This window comes from Suricata suricatta, chromosome 4 (assembly GCF_006229205.1).
Source record: "Suricata suricatta isolate VVHF042 chromosome 4, meerkat_22Aug2017_6uvM2_HiC, whole genome shotgun sequence".
NCBI classification, from domain to species: domain Eukaryota; kingdom Metazoa; phylum Chordata; class Mammalia; order Carnivora; family Herpestidae; genus Suricata; species Suricata suricatta.
This window is the reverse complement of record NC_043703.1, coordinates 24,865,450-24,877,681: the sequence shown is the minus strand read 5'-3', so window position 1 is coordinate 24,877,681 and position 12,232 is coordinate 24,865,450.

The window sequence follows — 12,232 nt, the reverse complement described above, 5'->3', positions numbered from 1 at the left end:
AGGTTGCAGAGCTGCCTACTTTTCCACCATCTTGCCCCTCTCTCCCCTTATGCTCTTTCCTAACCGCTCAGAGAGTTTCCGTTAATATTTCTTGTAGGGCTGGATTAGTGGTCATGAACTCCTTAGTTTTTGTTTGTATAAGAAACTCTTTGTCTCTCCTTCTGTTTTGAAGGACAAACTTGCTGGACCGAGTATTCTTGGCTGCAGATTTTTTTTTCCTTTCAGCATTTTGAATATATCATGTCACTTCCTCCTGGCCTGCAAACTTTCTGCTGAAAGATCTGCTTATAGCTTTGTAGGGTTTTCCTCATATATAACTGTCCTCTTCTCTCTTGCTGCTTTTATTTATTTATTTATTTATTTATTTATTTATTTATTTATTTATTTTTATCACTACTTTTTTCCATCTTGGTTACTATGTGTCTTGGTATGGACCTCCTTGATTGAATGTGGGGGAATTCCTGTGGCTTCCAGATTTGGATAGCTAGTTGCTTCTCCAGATTGGGGAATTTTTCAGCTATTATTTCTGCAAATACATTTTCTGCCCCCTTATTTCTCTCTTTTTCTGAGGTTCCCATAATGTGAATGTAATTACATTTGATGGACTACTGAGTTCCATGAGACTATTCTCAGTTTGCATAATTTTCTTTCCTTTCCTTTGTTTAACTTCATTTCTTTCCACTATTCTGTATTCAGAGTCTCTAATCCTTTCCTCTGCCTCATCTAACCTGCTATTTATTCTGTCAAATGTAATTTTAATTTATTGTGTTTTTGGTTGTCAACCTCAATGGGTCAGGGACCTGGGGCAGTGAAGGAACTGAGAACAAGAAATAACAGTATAGTGAGGCACAAGGGACCCTGAGCCAACAGCCTGAGGTCCAGAACTTTATTATGCATCTTCATATATACCTTCACAGAGATACGAATCAACAATGATTAATTACAAAAGCTTAGTGAAGTATGGCAACAAATACCTTGTAGCAGTGACCTCAGCAGAAAAAGAAGTTATGATAGGAATGTTTAACACAAAGAGGGAAGTAAATGCACTGTGCTATTTACAGCTGCCTTCCCTTAAGCAAAACATCCTTATCCATATACTAAAGAACAAGCCACATTCCCAAAGGCATTTCCCTCAAGTCCTCTTAGGTTATGTTTAACCCTGTGATTTCGAGTTTTCTCAGAGATCTTGAAGCCTGAATGAATATGCATCTATGGTCAACGTGGTGCTCTGTTTCCCACACTTGATCTCTGATGGGTTCTTTTAAAAAAATAATAATGTTTGTTTCTTTTTGAGAGAGAGAGAGAGAGATCATGTGAGTGAGGGAGGGCAGAGAGAGAAAGAGAGACACAGAATTCAAAGCAGGGCCAGGCTCCCAGCTGTCAGCACAAAGCTTAACATGGGGCTTGAACCCACCAACTGTGAGATCATGACCTGAGCTGAAGTCCAATGGTCAACTGACTGAACCACCCAGGGACCCCTGATTGGTTCTTTTTTTTTAATCTCTGTGTTGAGGGTCTCACTGATGTCCTCCATTCTTTCCTCAATCTAGTAAGTAGCTTTAAATTGCCTAACAGGCATATTACTTACACATATTTCACTTTATTTTCTTTATGTGGTTTGGACCTGTTCTTTCATTCAGTATTTTTGCATCTCCTCATTTTGTCTGACTTTCTATGTCAGGAAAGTCAGATACTTTTCTTGTTCTTAATAATATTACCTTTATGAAGAAGAGGTCCTGTAGCAGCCTGTAATTTATGGTTTTCCTAAGGCCTTGTGGCTCAGGGACTGTCTCCTATGCATGTGCTTTGGCTTTGGCCTTTTTTTCCTTCAGCCCAGGTGTTTGCAGAGACTCTCTTTGCCTTTTGTGGGCAATGTTTTGTCTCCATCACAGATGGGGTACCTTTTAACATGGTGTGCAGTAGTCTGCTTGAGAAACAAAACCTGCGCCTGTTGCCCAAATTGAGGTTCTGCAAAAGGTGCAGGAATGAAGCCATGATGTTGGCAGAGTTTGCACTGCTTCTGGGCTAGGGGACCCACATCACAGGGACAGAGGCACATGTGACCCGGAATGGCACATCCACCAAGTCCAGGGCATGGGACTTGGTGCAAACAACTTAGGTTAAGGAGTGTCAGTGGGGTACTGGTTCATGCAAGTGGCTGCTCTTTGTGCCGGGAGTCTGGGGGAGGGAAATGGCGCCTGCCAGCCTCTTTGTTCCAGGAGCGTTCTGTCCATGATCCCAGTATCTACAGGCCCCATTCTGAGATAAGTACATGGCTTTTCCTCCAATTTCCCCCCATTGTTTTTCAAGCTGCTGTTTCTATGCTGTATCAGCCTGGTTTATTTGTCCTGCTGTCTCTTTAAGGGTGGGAACTCTGTTTCCCAAGATCTTCTGAGCTTTCCCAGAGTAAAGCCTGGAGATTTTTTTTAAATTCCTGGCTTAAGTCCTAATGGTTGTTAAGAACTCACAAAGCTTAGCCCCTCTTTCTTTCAAAGGCAAATATGTGGAATTGTCTTCACTGTTCATGGGTTCCCCAATGTCAAAGTCTGTTTTCCACCCTTTGTAGCACCAAAGCCTTTCCTGTGGATGGGCACAGCCCCTTTCGCTCTCAGACCACGTCTGCACCCTTTCTGCCTTCTTTGCTGTGGCCTCTTCACTACCTTTAGTTCTGGAGTTTGTTCTGCAAGTCTTTGAATTGTCTTCTGCGTTATTTGGGCTTCTGTCTGTGTTATCTGGGTTGTATCTACAGTACAAGGTGAACTTAGGGTCCTCCTACTCCCTGATCTTCCCAGCAGGCCTTCCTAATGTATAGCTCTTAAATGACCAAGCAATTTGGGTATAAAAGTGAGGGCTTTATCTGACATAGGTGAGCACGACATCAATCAATGGTATGAGTACTTCCAAAAATCTCAAGCTTCAGCAACAAAAGTAAAATTATTAAAATATTATAATTCTACTTTATCATACCCTAATTTTATAAAAACGGATTAAAATATTGAGCACATAATATATTGTGCCATAATCCTCACTTCTTTATTTCGCTTTATATTGAATTAGCAGGTTTATAACCATAACTTACTCCACAATGATGCTGGTATTCTATAGATGGAGCATATATTCCTATCCAGTTTTCACAACATATAATTATCATGAAACATTTAGAAACTTTTTTCACACAATGTAAAAGAAAATCCTAGCAATACATGAAAATCTTAATGGAGAAAAACCTGAAATTTCCACATAAATTGCAGACTTTATATAAGGGCTTCAAGAACTACTATCTTTTTCCTAAATGTTTATGTAAATGATGACACTGCCAGTACAGAAAATGAAGCTGTGAATCCATTTCACTTCTCCATTAAAATATTGATTGGTGATGAAGGCTATATCAAAGATCAGATTCTACATTTTGATGGAACTGGTTTTTAATGAAGAAAAATTGCCTCTGAATTACCTAGAAATCCAAAGAAGAAGCTGAAGAGATCTCTAGCTAATGATGGAGAAGATTGAATGACAGTGATGCCAGGCAGAGTTGTCAATGGAGATTTAATTGGACTATTTAAAATTAAGATTTTTATATATAGCTTTTGTTGGTGCTCTAGAAAAATTCACATCAGTATGCTTTATTGTTTGTTGAATGATTGATTGCTTGGATTTAGTTTAATAAGTTTTTTCATAATGTGATCCTAACCTTGTTACTTCCATAAGTTTTCCTTTATTTAATTTGTGATTGTTCAGAATAGGACACTTTAAGGATGTGTTTTGAAGCATAAATACTCATGGTGTGTTTCATTTTTAAGTATCAAACATGGGTCTAGGGGTATAGAAATCTTTAAACATATATAAAATAAATAATAAAATTGTGAGATAAATAAAATGTTCCATCTATTTGAAAGGAATAATTAGAGCAATTTTACATTGAAAAGAGCTTACAGAAGGTCAAGAGAGAGATACAGTAATTTTCTTCAAATAAGAATCCTTATCAAACAGAAAAAGTGATCTCCAGTATTTATAAAATGTCAAATGTTTATATTTAATATTAATGTGGGAAATTTTGGGGCTCAACACAAGAAAGGAATTTTCTGATCGTTTTGTCTAGAGAACTAACTGCACTTCTTCACAAAGTTATATTTCAGTCAAGTCAATTATATTATGACAGTTTGTGAAGGTAGTTTGGAAGGCACTCAAACAACCCACAGAGTGATTCTGGAACACATTTAATGCACCTGAACTTTTAAATAAATAAATATATATACACATATACATATATAGGTATAGATATTTTTTTCATAATTTCATATTTTTGAGAGACAGAGGAGAGCATGAGTAGGGGAAGAGCAGAGAGAGAGGGGGACAAGGAATCTGAAGCAAGCTCTAGTCTCTGAGCTATCAGCACAGAGCCCAATGTGGGACTTGAACCCACAAACTGTGAGATCATGACCTGAGGCAAAGTTGGACACTTAACCAACTGAGTCAATTTCCGGAGCCCCAATAATAGAATTATATTTTAAGTATGATTATTAAATAATTATATGTATTCTATGTTATATGCATACATAATAATTTATAATTATAAATATTACACATAACATCATAATTATATACTCATTGGTCAGAAAGACTATGAAAAGAGAATTGTGTTGACTTAAAATTCACAGAATCCATCAGCTCCATATTAAACAAATATGTATATAGAAAAATATGATGTATTGTCAAAGAAAAATCTGTGTGTGTGTTTGTGTGTATTGTGTGTTTCTGTATTTAGACAAAGTTGCTGATTAATGATTTCAGTAACAGGTAGAAGTTTTCCCTCTGTAGCTTGCATATTAGTGAAACATTTCTGATGCCTAATAAATAGGACAAAAACTATTTAATTTACCTTCAGTCATTCCGACAAGTAATGCACAACATAATAACCACTTATTATAGTGCTTTGTCACGTGTCTAAAAATTTGATCCATAAAAAATTTCTATTTCTATGAAATTTTTGTTAAGAAATAAAGAGTATGTTTTAATTTGGGTTTTAAACACAAAAGTGACTCAACTGAACTTCATCTGAATAGGTTTTAGAGATTAAATTTGAACAAATATAAAATTAGGATACCCATCTAAAAACAGGACAAAGAATTGAAATTATACACAAGTCTAAAAATAATCTGTGATATTTAATTTCTCCCATGGTGGTAGTCAGTCATGTGTCATTTTCTTTTCATAAACTGTTTTTAACTTTTGGTAATCAAATCAAAGTGTGGCATTGAAATAGTGTTTCTAAAGCTATTTGTTTTGCGTTAATAAAGCATTTAGATACTATTCATTTGTGTAATATCTTTCCTAGCTGATTTCTTAGAGTATCTAAGATCATCTATGTTTTGCATATTTTAATAACATAAACATGGGATCTAGAATTTAGTATTTATCAAAGTTTAATGAAATACTGAATACATTCTCCATGATATATATCTATGTTATCATTTCTAATATATCATATTGTAACTTAATTAATGGATGTGTACCTAATATTTGTTTTCCTATTTAACATTAGAAATTCCTGAAATCAGGAAGCTTCATTTTTGTTGGTTACTAAAGGGTTTAGTCTTTTTATTTTTCTAGAGGATTATATTTCACAGCACATCAAGTAAGGCAGTATTTAAAAAAGATGTTAGAATAGAGTAGTTGGTATTTGTCAGGACCACAAAAATATCTCATAACTCACAAGAAAATGAATTATAATAGTATATTAGCAAAAGAGAAAAATAATATATATATATATATAAATGTAATGGAGTTTACATTTTAGAACAATTTTCATTTCAATAAAAAATGTAAAGAACTTACAAAAAGTTTCCTATGCCCCACATCCAGTTTCCCTTATTATTAATGTCTTTCAGTAGTATTGTGCATTTCTCACAATTAATGAAGTAATATTGACATATTATTAAGTAAAGTTCACATGATGTTTCTGTTTACTCAGTTTTCCTCCGATGTCTTTTTTCTGTATCAAAACTGCATGTAGGATCATCACACGTCCATCATATGCCTTCTTAAGCTCCTCTTGCTGGGATAGCTTCTTCATATGATTAAATGGACTTCTAGGGTATAGGGATTAAGTGATGGAGGATAAATGTCATTTTCATGAAGTAATATCAAAATTGCATTATATCAAAGGATTTATCACTGTTCATGTTGACTCTGACCACTCGGCTGATGAAGTATTTGGCAGATTTCCTCAAGGTAAGGTTACCTCCCACTTCCCCATCTTCTCTCGGCTTTCCTGTACTGTACCTCTGGGAGGAAGTCACAGTGTGCATCCCACTCTTAAGAAATGGGTACTTGACAGTGCTTTCCTTGGGTTCAAAGTACCTAACACAAATTATTTGGAATTCTGCTGCATTGGAGATCTGATTCTTCTCTCTAGTTTTTAAAAATGGATTTATTGCTGTAAATATGGATTCATAGATGTTTACTTTATAATTTGGATTATAATCCAATACTGATTTCTTTTGTCAGTTTGGTTCTTCCAGGTTTGGCCACTGGTAGCTCTTTCAATTGGCTTTTTATGTCTCTTTGACTTACTTTCTTGTTTTGGTTTTGAGCCTTTTTTTAAACGACAAGACACTCAGGGCTCAACTTCTTCTATCCTAGTACTAGAATCAACCATTTCTTCAAGGGAGTCCTTTCACAGCTATTTCTCCAAGGAGCCATATTTCCTAGATATTTTGTTATTAAAGAATAGTATTAGAGACAAGTCTGGTTCTAGGTGTGTTCATTGTCTCTAGGGCCTCTCAGAAACAAATGCAACTAAATATATTTGTGTATACTAACCTATGTATATACAGGCTTCTCCAAATGTTTTATATGTAATTATATTACATCTATAATTTGTATAAGTATAAATATATAATGTAATATAAATATATCTGTATTTATATTAAACTACATGGGTTTTTTTTTAAATTATTTATTTTGAGAGAGAGAGAGAGAGAGCATATGTGAAAGTAGGGTAGTGGCAGAGAAGAGAGGAAAAGTCCCATGCAGGCTCTGTGCTGTCAACACAGAGCCTGGTGCGGGGCTTGATCTCACAAACTGTGAAATCATGACCTGAGCCAAGATCAAGAGTTGGTTGTTCAACCGACTAAACCAAGCGGTCCACACCTAAGCTACATGGATATTATACTGATATATCCATCACTAACATGTTTTCTCATGAATATTGCCACATAGTTTACTCTCTTGTTTCTTTGTATCATCTCACTCCAATAGTGAGAAACTTGGCCTCCACCATCTGACATCAATACATTCGTTTAATTTCTTCATTCCCACAAAGCAGTATCAGAATTGCTACCCCATACCCAGATAAGAAACTCAAAACTAGATATAACATTTATGTACAGTTCTCTTTCTCTTAGTCTTACAGATTCTCATTTCTTTACTTTTTTTCTTTTGTTTTTTTTTTTTAATTTAAATTCAAGTTGGTTAACATACAGTGTGGTGCTGGTTTCAGAACTATAATCCAGTGATTCATCACTTCCCTGTAACACCCAGTGCTCATTCCAACAAGTGCCCACTACGCACTTAACCCACTCCCCCCAAACACTTCTCCACCAGCCACCCTCAGTTTGTTCTCTGTATTTACAAGTCTCTTATGGTTTGCCTCCTTCTGTATTTATATCTTATTTTTCCTTCCTTTCCCCTATGTTCAACTGTTGTATTTCTTAAGTTCCACAGATGAGTGAAGTCATATGATATTTGGCTTTCTCTGACTGACTTATTTTGCTTAGCATAATACCATCTACTCTGAAGTTATTTAGGTCAGCATAATATTCTTCTACCCCTTTAGTGAGAATTTTATTTACATATTTGTAGTACAGCTCATTTGTTTTGTTACATTCTGTATTCTATCCTAGAATCTCTCTTATTCCTAAAGATTTCAAGAAATGTTAAATATCTTATTAAAAAAATGTTCTGTTCTCATATAAAAGACTGGTTCAACTGTGTCTTTAATAAATGCCTACACAGAGACATAACATTTGTGAATCTACCTGTGATGGTCAATTTTATGTCAGCATGGGGTGTCTGGCTGCTTCAACTGGAGGAGTGGGTTGTGGGTCTGAGCTTGGCTATATGTTTCCCAGTTATTCCGTCAAAAAGTATGGTTGTGATTAAGTTCAGTAATCATTTGATTTTATGAAAGGGCTTGATTCCTGAATCAATTAATTAAAAACCCTGAAGAGCAGAACACAAACTTCCCAGGAGAAGAAGAAATACTCCCTGGGGCAGTAATTCCAGTTTTTATCTGAGACCTCCAGTCTTCCTTTCCTGATGGCCTGATCTATAGGTTTTATACTTATGTAGCCACTTCCAATATTGTATTGCCTAATTCTTTGAAGTTAATCTCCTACTAGTCCTATTTCTCTGGTCGCATAAAGTAAAACAGATTTTGGTAATAAAAGAGCATCCAAAACCAAAACTCTTTAGGATGAATTCTCTCAGTTCTGGGTTTTCTGGAATTGTGTTACTAATGTAATTATATTTAAAGTAACTAAATACTGTATTTACAATAATAAAGTATGCATTAGTAGTTCACAGCATGATGTGGCAATCGAGACATGCAAAATATTGCCACTGGAAACTACAAACCAACTGCTCACAGAAAGTCAAACTCATCATGACAATGTCAAACACCTAAATTCTGCCAAATTTTCTTTGCCAGTAGATACAGTCTTTCTTTCCCTGCTTACGGATGTCACCTCCCTTGAGGTAGTTACATTACAAGTCACTGGTGATTCTTCTCAAAACCTACCGCCTCTAACCTACCACTTCTCCTTTATTCTCGATTTATAAATAGATTTAAGTCCCAACAGACCCCAAAGGGTGACATACAAAGTGTGATCCACAGCAGTTCACTGTGTAACAAAAGAACAGCACAGTTTTTCTAATGTATGTAATAGAAATATGGGGATATGTGTGGAAATATGTCTTCAGGGTGTGGGATCATGTTTCTCTTCTGTCTTTCCAGTCAGAGAAAGACCATACATTGACTGCTCAATGGCTGTTTCCATGCATTACAACTATGATCTAGAAAGCACTTGAGCCAGGGTCCCCGTGACCCAAACCAGCTAGAATCAAGTCAGGAAAGGATACTGAAAATAAGTATACTTCTTTAAGCCAATTGGCCTGTTTATGTACTTCATATGACCATGTGTCCACATTTCCCAAACTGTTGATCACAGCAGGCTTTTTCCAGACAAGGTGGAGCACTAAAATTCAGGGGGAAGTTTATGAGTTTTAGTTCTAAAAGAACTACAGGATCACCAGCAGCATAGCAAATCCAAAAGTCTAATAGCTTTACATACATGGACTTATTCCATCTTCTGATCCTTTTTCATGTATAAGTACTAGCGTCACTGTCATATTATATCATGTACACTTATAATAAGTTTATAGAAACAAAGTTTTTGCAAATATGGATTAAGGTGAAGACCAAATGTGATTACTGTGTATATATTTTTAGGTCTGAAGTCGGATAAAAATTGCATCTATTCAGAAATGAATAATAATGTAAAGAAAACAGCTGCTCTTTTTTGCAATTTCCTAAACTCTGATGGAAAGAGGGGAATAAGATGAGAATAGTTTATTTGGGGCCTGCTGAGCGGCCACAGCTTACAGCACAAACCTCAGAGTATTTTGTACATCTCTTTAATTTGGACACTATAATTCTGAAATTTTCTTAAAAGATTTTATTTTCTTTTTTGGGCATTCTAATTTACTTACCCTAAATTTGTTTTAGGGAATATTTTTCATTTTGCTTGCTAATGAATATAGTAAAATCAACAGAGAATGATTTCTTATTGAAATCTTAGAAAATGCTGTATTCTGTTTTCTCCTTTCATTGTTTTAAATTTTATTGTAACTGTAAGTGTGCATTTTCTTACTACAAACAAAAGTAAGCTGTTTTATCTACACTGTTATCAGTTTCACAGAGGACCACAAAGTAGTGAAACTTCTTCCAGTGTTATTTGACTGTGTATTTTATAGTTTGGAATCAAGGTTAGAATGAGTGTGAACCTATTCATGAATACTTGTATCTATGCATTGATTCACCCCTCAATTTTACTGAAGCCTTTGTATTTACCAGGGGAATCGTACTATAAGCAGTTCTCAACTCTAATATGGATTTTGTTTCAAAAGATTTCGTGCAAATGTGGACTAATCAAAAATATCTGTTTGAAATTCAAAACACTCTCTTCGTTAATACAGATAATGGGCTTTGCAAAGCTAATTCATTAAAAAAATCAGCTAACTTATTATAAAGGTGCAGTTTAAAACAAAATCAGGGTCAGCATATAGCACACTTAGCGTTCAGAGTTGGAATGCCCTGACCCCTGAGGTGCAGACCCTGTATTCTCACCACATTAGCATTCTTTGTTTTTGAGCCATTTATCTTATTCTCTGACCTACCAGGATGAGGAGAAAAGGCAAACACTCAAGACACACACACACACGCAGGGAAAGAGGAGGCTGCAGATGAACACTGCCTGGATAGCATATTTAGGCTAAGGACTAATAAAAGCAGAGTGTCTTTCGAAATAGTGCTAACATTTTTTCTTTATATATGGCTTCTACTTCTCTCAACCTTCCCCTCACGGAATTGCCTTCCTTAACAAGAAGGATTAATAATGTCTATTTGTCTGTCAAACTTTAGTTTTATGTTCCTCTTAGAATATTCTGTTGCCCTGTGTAATAAAAAAACAGGCAACTATTCCCACTCCTATGATTTACCCACCAAGAGACCATTTGCCAAATGGAAGACTGCAGCAAAGCAGCATCTTGGATCTCCCAGTGGCTTGGCATTGGCTCCAGCGAGCTCAGCCCAGCTTTATGTTCTTACCACCAGGGCGTTTCTCCTCTGCTCTGCTTCTACCTCCCTACCCCCACCACCTACAGTGTTCAGAGTGCAGATTCTCTATGCTCCTCCTCTTGTGTGGCTCTTCTCTTGCTATGATTAAATCAAATACAGTATTAGGTCAGAACATTGTGTTCTGACTTTTTCAAATCTAACTAAAATATTGATTGGGCCCTAGAAGCATGCTTACAAACGTAGTCAAATTAAATTTGCATATTTTAAGATGGATCTTAGGTTGCGGATATACCTTAAGTTATACCTTTAAATTTTAGAAATACTCTAAAAATTTAACAGAGTCCTCGTATACCTCACGTCCAGTTTCCTCCATTATATAATATGAAGACATTTGCTATAATGAACTGTCTTGATACATTATGTTTATAAATGTTAATGCTTTATTCAAATTTCTTTCATTTTTATTGATTGTTCTTTCCTTATTCTTGGATCTTAGCCAAGACACCACACTGCATTTAGTTATCATAGCTCTTAGGATCCTCTTGGCTTGACAGCTTTTCAGACTTACCTTGTTTTTGATAACATGGACAGTTTTGAGGAATATTTGTCAAATATTTTTAGGATGCCCTCTAGCAGAATTTTTTTTGATGTTTTCCTCATAATTAGATTGGAATTATATACTTTGAGAAGAAGATAGCAGAAGCAGTGTGTTATTTTCACCATATAATATCAAGTGTACATAATAACAACATGACATATTACTGTTGACCTGTATCACCTAGCCAAAATAGTTTGTCAGGTTTCTCAACGGTGTGGCTTTTCTTTTTCCCTCCTTGTTATACTGTACTCTTTGGAAGGGAGTCATCTACAAAGCGACCCTTATAGAGTAGGAAGTTATGCTCCATATCCTTGAGGGAGGGTACTGTATCTATATCTTTTATTTAGAATTATTCTAAACAGTAAAATGATCTCTCTTTCCCTGGATTAGAGAGACAGAGAGAAGAAGACTGAGATTTCTTAAATATAAATTCCTCACTTAGGTATAAATTCAAGGGCAGGAATTTTATTCATTATATGTCTTAGTCTTCTTTTGCCATAACAAAATATCATAGACTAAGTGGATTGAACAACAGAAATTTATTTCTCACAGTTATAGGAGCAGAGAAGTCCATTATCAAGAAATATTAACGGAAACTCTCTGAGCGGTTAGGAAAGAGCATAAGGGGAGAGAGGGGCAAGATGGTGGAAAAGTAGGCAGCTCTGCAACCTCCACCCATTCACAACTATCAAACTGAGGACTGACGCCACAATACTCTGATCTGCAAGAGTGGGAGGAAAGCCCACAGAGTTCACATAGATGACAGCCTCACAGGT